This window comes from Portunus trituberculatus, chromosome 19 (assembly GCF_017591435.1).
Source record: "Portunus trituberculatus isolate SZX2019 chromosome 19, ASM1759143v1, whole genome shotgun sequence".
In the NCBI taxonomy this organism is placed as follows: Eukaryota; Metazoa; Arthropoda; class Malacostraca; order Decapoda; family Portunidae; genus Portunus; species Portunus trituberculatus.
Window position 1 is genome coordinate 2131277 of NC_059273.1, and position 8724 is coordinate 2140000.

Consider the following 8724-nt stretch of genomic DNA (forward strand, 5'->3'; position numbering starts at 1 on the left):
CCACACCACGAGGAATACATTTTTTTTTTTTTTTTTTTGCTGCACGGGTCGGTAGGTACGCAGGGACGCCACTGTAAATAGAAAGGAAAAAAAAAAGGGAAGCAAAATAGAATAATCAGGAGAGAGAAAAAAAAGTAATTGTACTCGTAAAACCTGTCCTTGACCTGGTTCTGAGGGCTGGAGGAGATGAGGGAAGGTGTCCTTTATGAAACCTACTTACACAACTGTCATCCTTATCTAAACTTTATCTAATCTTTGAATTCGTATTGGTTCGGCACTCGCTTCCCATAACCTTGAACGGACCCAAAGTGAGGTTTCCACACATGCATGGAAATAACTGAAAAATTACTCATTGGATTATAGCATCGAAAAATGATAAAAAAAAACTGCAATGGTCAGGTGATCGACGCAAGGCAGCTCCTACCTACACAAAACTTTCAGTATATCATCTTTGTCTCTGAATTTATCCAAGCTTCTCCTATTGTCTGTCGCGGGATTTGTGTCTGTATTCACCATGTTCTCTTTTAGATCCCTTCCTCTCAGCACCAGCCATATCTGTGAACCAGTTATTTGCTTCTCCTTTCAAGTGGTTTCATGCATGTAAGACTACAGTGAAATGCAAAAACAAATAGCTTATGAAGAGCAATTGAGCAGGGGACATAAAACACGCCCCGCATACTTTTCTAGTCCCAGGAATGAGAGGAATGCCCCAGGCCGGTGTTTATATGCCAGTATTCACAAAAGAAGCCATAATAATGAATGGGACAGGAGGTATATTGATTAGTAGTGTCTATAATGCTGAGGACGATAATGATACTTTATAACATTTGTACTCTTTGTATATGATTTACACTTAAAAATGATATTAGATAATAAATAATAAAAAAGTCCAAATATTAGTAGTTGATTATAGAATTAACATGGCCTCGTGGCGCAACGGATAACGCGTCTGACTACGGATCAGAAGATTCCAGGTTCGAATCCTGGCGAGGTCGATAATTTGTATTATCTTTTTTTATTTTTCATTTTTCTTTAACATAATTATTAATATTAGAGACTTCATACTCTAGAAGAGGAGGAACTGTACCAAAAGAAGGTGAAGATACAATTATCTTCTGTTTGTTATCATTTCTGATTCCTTGCCACCACCACCACCACCACCACCACCACCACCACCACCACCACCACCACTATGAACAACAACAGCAAAAGCTAAAACGAAAACACTATTACCACCATCACCACTACTACCACCATCACCATCACCACTACTACTACTACTACTACTACTACCACCACCACCACCATCGCCACCACTACTACTACTACTACTAATACTACCACCACCATTACCACCACCACCACCACCACCACCACAACCCTAAAACCTTGAAGCCTTAAAACCCAACTCTGCCCTGGCGACACGAAATCAAACAGTTTATCAATATTAAAAATGCCTCTTAATGCAATGGAGCGCGTCAGCATTAATCCTTTTTTAAACACCCAGCTAAAGAATTACGGGAAAAAGTCTCGGTTGCACCTGGCTCGTCGCATGAAACACCTGAGGATAGAGTGCGCACGGAAACTGCAAATTAAACCCTTCCTCTCTCTCTCTCTCTCTCTCTCTCTCTCTCTCTCTCTCTCTCTCTCTCTCTCTCTCTCTCTCTCTCTCTGACACATTTTGCTTTTACCTGCGTTGCTTTCTCGTTCTTCATTTCATCGTTTCATTAATTCTCACATTTGTCAAATTTTCATTATTAATTTCCCTGCGTTCCAGTTTTCTTTCATGATAAATTAGCAATGACACACTTCACAGCCACCGTTTGTTATTATCATTTTTTATCATTTCAAATATACATATATCTTTTTTTTTCCATTTCTCTCTTTTTAAAATATTCCTTTTTTTTTTTTTTTACTTTTTTACTATTTGTTTGATCAATTTTTATCTTTCATTTCCGCTGCACGTCTGTCACTGTCTCTTTCACATATTGCCCCTTCATCATCATCATCATCATCATCATCATCATCATCACCATCGCCATTGTTCCCTCCATTAACCCATAACAGTCGTTCCAGCCCTTCATATTATTATCCATGATTACCCCAATTGTAATCCCTCCAGCAATTAGGCTTTACTACTGCACATATTCTCTCTCTCTCTCTCTCTCTCTCTCTCTCTCTCTCTCTCTCTCTCTCTGTTCATTATTTCTGGTTTTGTTTGAACTTTCCTCATTTGTTTCTAGTTTTCGTTTCTCTCTCTCTCTCTCTCTCTCTCTCTCTCTCTCTCTCTCTCTCTCTCTCTCTCTCTCTCTCTCTCTCTGTGGTACCATTTTCCATACCTTCCCTACAACAACAATAACAACTATAACAATAACAATAGTAACAAGAACAACAACAGCAACAACAACAACTGCTTTTACTACTACTACTACTACTACTACTACTACAACAATTACTACTACAACAACTACAACAACTACTACTACTACTACTACTACTACTACTACTACTACTACTACTACTACTACTATTCTTTTAGTAGCCTGTAATATTTCGCAGTCTCTCAAATGTGTCATTAGATTTTTGTTCCTGTGTGTTCATTTCATTCTCAGCTCTCATACCGACCATTCCAGCTTTTTGACAGTGCCGACACAGATTTCACTGCAGTCACCCCCTCTCTCTCTCTCTCTCTCTCTCTCTCTCTCTCTCTCTCTCTCTCTCTCTCTCTCCCGTGCCCGCTTCATTTCACTTCATTTTCATTTTTTTTTCCATTTTTCCCCTGCATTTACCTGACGCGCCTGTTGAGTACACCTGTGTGATTTCTTTCAATTAGCGGTTTTTTTTTATGGGTATTCCGCTGCTGGTTGTGCTGGTGGTGGTGGTGGTGGCGGATGTGTTGGTGGTGCTGGTGGTAGTGTGTTAGTGGAGGTGTTGCGGCTGCTTTTGCTTTTGCTGTTACTGTTGTGTTGCTGTTAATGTTAATGTTAATGTTAGTATTGCGGTAACTACTACTGCTACTTCTACTACTACTATTACTACTACTACTACTACTACTACTACTACTACTACTAAACTTGTTCTCATCTATATACTACTAAAACTACTGCTGCTGCTACTACTACTACCACTACTACTACTACTACTACTACTACTACTACTACTACTACTACGATCTACCACAATAACGCACAATATCATCCCTTTATACTGCCTGGGATTAGTTCACAATGGCGCTAATATGAAGGTGCATAACGTCCCACAGTAATAAACACTAAAGCCTGTTCAATGCAACACACACACACACACACACACACACACACACCTGGCACGGGCGCTTCCTCGCTTTATTAGTTGAAGGTGTGAGGGTCATTAACGGCATCTCGCTTGTGCTCTTTTCCCTCATTATCCTCTAAACGAAGCTTCATTTGGGTCTTGAAGGGTCGAGCTTTAGGATTCGAGGCTTCATTTGGAGTGCGTCGCCCCGAAAATGAGCCTGGAAAGTTTTGAGTTGTCAGAAGCACGTGAGGATGGTTTTGCTATTTTCTTTTCTTTTTTCTTTTTTTTTGTGTTTACGTGACCTTTCTCTCTCTCTCTCTCTCTCTCTCTCTCTCTCTCTCTCTCTCTCTCTCTCTCTCTCTCTCTCGGGTACGTACAAAGCTAATTGACGCTTGCAATTAAATGGCTACACGGGAACTTACAGCTACATTTACACCTGTGAATGAAAATGTGCAGTACACCCTATATCACACACACACACACACACACACACACACACACACACACACACAGATATATATTCAAATAGAAGCACTTCGCTGACACACACACATGCAATTCCAAATACAGCACAGCCTCTCTCTCTCTCTCTCTCTCTCTCTCTCTCTCTCTCTCTCTCTCTCTCTCTCTCTCAACATGTTAATTCACAACATTCCTCATCTCCCAACACATTACAGGTAAGGGAAACATCAAGGTGAGGTTAATCAGTCTTCCTACACCTGTTTAGCCTTCACTTCCGGGACATGCGCCAAGGGACTGCCGATCACAAGCACACCACCCGGGAAATGTGTTGTTGGTCCTGAAGTGCTTGTGTTGCATTACCTGATCAGTATGTGTCATTGATCTTAGCTCGTGTTTTGAAATGATTGGAACTCTCATTGGGTGTGTTGTTCATGGCGACAAAGATGATTAGTAGTGCTCTCATGGGGGTCTGTTCTTTCTCATAATGTGGAATCTTTGTCGGAATTGTTTATAGAGGTGTGAAAGTTCCTTCGTTGAATGCTGTAGTAATTTCCGTTAGAGCTTTTATTGCAAGTTACGATAAAATGCCGAAGCTTTTTAAAATGTGATATCTTAAAGTAAAGCCGCATTTATTCCATCCTTACTGAAAGGTGTGTATTGTTCCTACGCTGTTCATATAACTTCATGATGCATCTTGGTGATATGTTGAAAATATCCGGAGAATCAAGTTTGCTCTGGATCAACTACAACAAAGAAGTTCATCCAACAGGAAAAAAAAATATATTGTGATATGTTTGGAATTCCATGATAATCCAATAAAAATACTTGTTCTAGGATTTTTTATTAGTTGAGTGTTAAAAAAGATATATCTAAATGTTCAAAGGATACACTTCAGTAAAGAATGTGCAAAAGGAAAATTAATACACTCGTGATTTAGAAATACCCTGAGGATACAGTGTAAACTCGACAAGCAACAATAAACAACACTGGACAAGCGCAAGAAAATTAATATACTCAGTTGGTGAGGACAAGGCAAATGTAAAGAGGAGAGGACACTGGAAAATCATAAGGTTGTGCAATAGATCGGTGCCGCGTCGGTGTGTCGCGGCGTGATGAACGACTAGCGAGGAAGTGACAAGGTGTATTACTTTTTAGTGTGTAAATATAGCGGTGCTTCACGTGTGTCCGCGCCATTGTCACTGCTATTGTGAGGCAGGCTGGCCACTCGTGTTTGATGGTGCGACCTAGATGAAAAGAGGAAAGACTGGCTATGGAGAGAGAGAGAGAGAGAGAGAGAGAGAGAGAGAGAGAGAGAGAGAGAGAGAGAGAGAGTCAATATTTGTCATTCGTATTATCAAAATAAAAAGAAAACGGATAGGAAGAGGAAAAACTTTATCTAAATAGAGAGACAGAACAATTCCAAGCGAAAAGAAAATGTACACTCCATTATAAAAGAGAAGAATGCCAAGAAAACATAGTAAATGTAAGAATCCAACACTTAAAGTTTGAGACAAGCAAAACATTACCTGCGCTCACCTGTTGACAAATGAACTTGATCCCTCGGAGGTAGGAAGGAGGTCGTCTTGTATTTAGATACTCATTACCTCCCTCAGGTGAAAGTGGAGAAATAACTCTGCGCGTCCTTAATTAGTCAAGGTAGTGAGGCGAAAGAGAGAAAGATAACGAGCGAAGGATGACAAACAGCGGAGAGGAGCAGCAGGGAGTAAAATGATGGACTGTATAGGTGATCATTAGCGGGCAGGGGACGGAGAGAGTGACGAGAAAGGCAGAGGAAAGAAACGAAAGGAATAAAATAAATCCGACTTAGCAAACGAAAGACATTAGCAAGACTGATGATGATGATGACGATGAGAGAGAGAGAGAGAGAGAGAGAGAGAGAGAGAGAGAGAGAGAGAGAGAGAGAGAGAGAGAGAGAGAGAGAGAGAGAGAGAGAGAGGGGAAGGCAGGTGGGGAGGGACAAGCGAACATAAACAAACGGCTGTACTAATATTTGTTCACCGTCATTAAATGTTAATTACTAAAACTTTAATTGCTTTGATGCAGACAAATCACTGGGACACTACCTGAAGTTATCGATAGTTCAGCTGACTCCTGTAGATAATTAACCTGGATTCAATAGACAGTTGAGTTGACAGATCGACTTATGACCTTCAGCAATTAAATCGTCCATCTAATTCTCCCTTTGTTCCTTTCTCTTCCTCCTCTTCCTCCCTTTCTCCACTTGTTCCCTTCTTTCCTCGCTTCCTCCCTTCCTCCCTCTTCTCTCCATTACTCCTCTCCCTCTGGCCTCTCCTCCCTCAGGGCTCTTGACTTGTGTTCTCTCCCCTCTCCTTCCTTTTCCTCCACTTTCACTCCCTTCATTCCTTCCTCTTCCCTGTGATGTCTTTTTCCTTGGTCACTTCCTCTTCCTTCTTTCTTTTAGTACCTCTTCCGTCTCTTAAAAATCTCCTCCTCCTCATCTTCTTCCTCTTCTTCCTTTTCTTGTTGCATTCCTTTATCTCGTGCATTCCTTCGTTCTTCTGCGTTCCTGTCCCACCTAACGCATTCTTTCATCTCGTCTGCTTTCCTCTCTTCCTCCTCCTCCTCCTCCTCCTCCTCCTCCTCCTCCTCCTCCTCCTCCTTCTCCTCCTTCTCCTCCATCCCCCTGCAGCTACTGGCCATCTGGAGGCGGAGACAGAGATGAATATTCCAATGGGTCTAGTGAGGGCGATTAGTTCAAATCCATCGGCGCCGAATCCTCCCAGTGGTGGTAATCCAATGGGCTACTTGGCCAGTCGTTTGTCAGAGAGAGAGAGAGAGAGAGAGAGAGAGAGAGAGAGAGAGAGAGAGAGAGAGAGAGTATTAGCGGCACTACTTAGGCTAAATATTGAGATGATACGAAATGGGTGAAATTTAGCGATAATTTCATTAGGTTTGGATTCTTTTCTTTTCGTTTTTAATACAGACTGATTTCAAGGATCACAAAAATTTACAAATGTTTTTTATGAGTGCTCTTACCCATCTAATGTCCAATATGCTTTCCCTGACTACCGCTAAAATCACTGAGGAACTATTTGAAACCTTGATATCCTCCTTTACAGCCAGTCCAGAGTGGTCGAGTTAGTGCTGAAAGGTTTAACCCCTTCAGTACTGTGACGCATTTTTTATCTTAAGCTTTGGATACAATTAGACGGTTTTATTGACATTAGCAAGGGTTTTTAATCTCCCACATAAGTTTCTGAAGTTGTATGAAGTCACTAATTAGTAAGCAGAATGAATATGAAATCGCGTCTTGGTACTTCATGCCCTGGGATTCATCTGGGTTCTTTTGCCCTCCTATCGTGTCTCAGGTAAATAGCAACACAGCATATACTGGCCCGTGTAGGTATGCATAGTGTAGCTCATAGGTAGGTTATTGCTACAGAGTGCTCCCAGCCCTCTGCTCCCCGCTTCCTGTATTGCTTCAGCTATTATCGCTACTACACATTACTGAAATAAACCAGATGCACAAACTCCTGCTGCTGCTGACACCGCTGTTACTGCCACTGCTTCTACTGCTTCTTTTCTTGCTACTACTGTTGTTACTACTACTACTGCTGCTGCTACTACTACTACTACTACTACTACTACTACTACTACTACTACTACTACTACTACTACTACTACTACTACTACTACTACTACTACAGCAAGAAAAAAAAAAACTACTACTGTTGCTAATACTATTACTACTGCTTCCACCACCAACAGCAACACCACAACCACAGTAACCGCCACCACCACCATGCCTAACAACATTAACATCACCACCACCACCAAACAACAACAACGACACTACTACTACTGTATCTGTTTTCTGATCTGATAAGCGACTTACCTTGCCAGTCACCTTAATTAGCTTCTTACCTGGGCCTGGCCGCCACAATAACGCGGGTATATGTTTTCTCGCTCCAGGCAAACGAGTTCCATCGCTTCAAGGGCGAGAGTTCCCGCAGAGTAGAATGGGAGGGTCGACCTTAAGGGTGTGTGGGCGGGAGGTCTTGCGGTGGTCCATGAGAAGAAGGAGAGAACCACAAACTCTCCCCCAAGAATTTCATTTCGATGTTTTTTTTTTCTTTTTCGTCCCTCTCTCTCTCTCTCTCTCTCTCTCTCTCTCTCTCTCTCTCTCTCGCTCTTGCTCTCGCTCTCACTTTCTCTCTCTTTAATGTACCTCTCTGCAATAACTTTCCTGATAACACACACAAAAGCTGCAGTAGATGGAAGTCGCCAAAGCTATGCTGAAGAGAGACTTGCTGCAAATTGTGTCGAAATATTCCAGGACTAAAACAAGGGGATAGGAAAAAAGAAGGCCAAATATTCTGAGATTTCCTGCAGGTTCTCTTTCTCTCTCTCTCTCGTGCAAGATCATAAGAGACGAAAGCTCATTGCCAAACTTTCCACTGCAGTTTCCCTTGAGAAAAAAAAAATAAAGTATCAGGGAGAAAGAAGAAGGGAAATAAGTAAGGGATAATGGAGGGAGATAAAAAGAAATGGTAATGGATATACGGCGGAGGGAAAGAAAGAAATTGCAAGAGGAAATATGTTAAAGTTAGCGTGTGGCTTTTTTTCCCGATACTCTTTATACACTTACCTTTTATTCCCCCTGGAGGACACACTCTAGATGGCTGTCCGAGAGAGAGAGAGAGAGAGAGAGAGAGAGAGAGAGAGAGAGAGAGAGAGAGAGAGAGAGACGCATCCATTAATACTAGATTACACTAAATTACTGATTGAGAGTAGATGTATGCTGATTAATATTTTGCTATATATTAAAGAGAGAGAGAGAGAGAGAGAGAGAGAGAGAGAGAGAGAGAGAGAGAGAGAGAGAGAGAGAGAGAGAGAGAGAGACTATAGCTACCATCTCAAATATTAATTTTCCAATAATATTAAATTAGGTCAGTAATCCCTCATCGTGCTCTTATGCCAGCGAAGAGTGACAGGAAGACGATG

General features: G+C 41.5%; 1 non-coding gene across 1 annotated transcript; it reads left to right on the top strand.

The window, feature by feature from the left end:
- The first annotated feature begins 922 nt into the window (after positions 1-922).
- On the top strand, positions 923-995 carry Trnar-acg. Its single transcript has one exon. It is a non-coding gene; the product is annotated as a tRNA-Arg (tRNA).
- Positions 996-8724: the final 7729 nt, after the last annotated feature.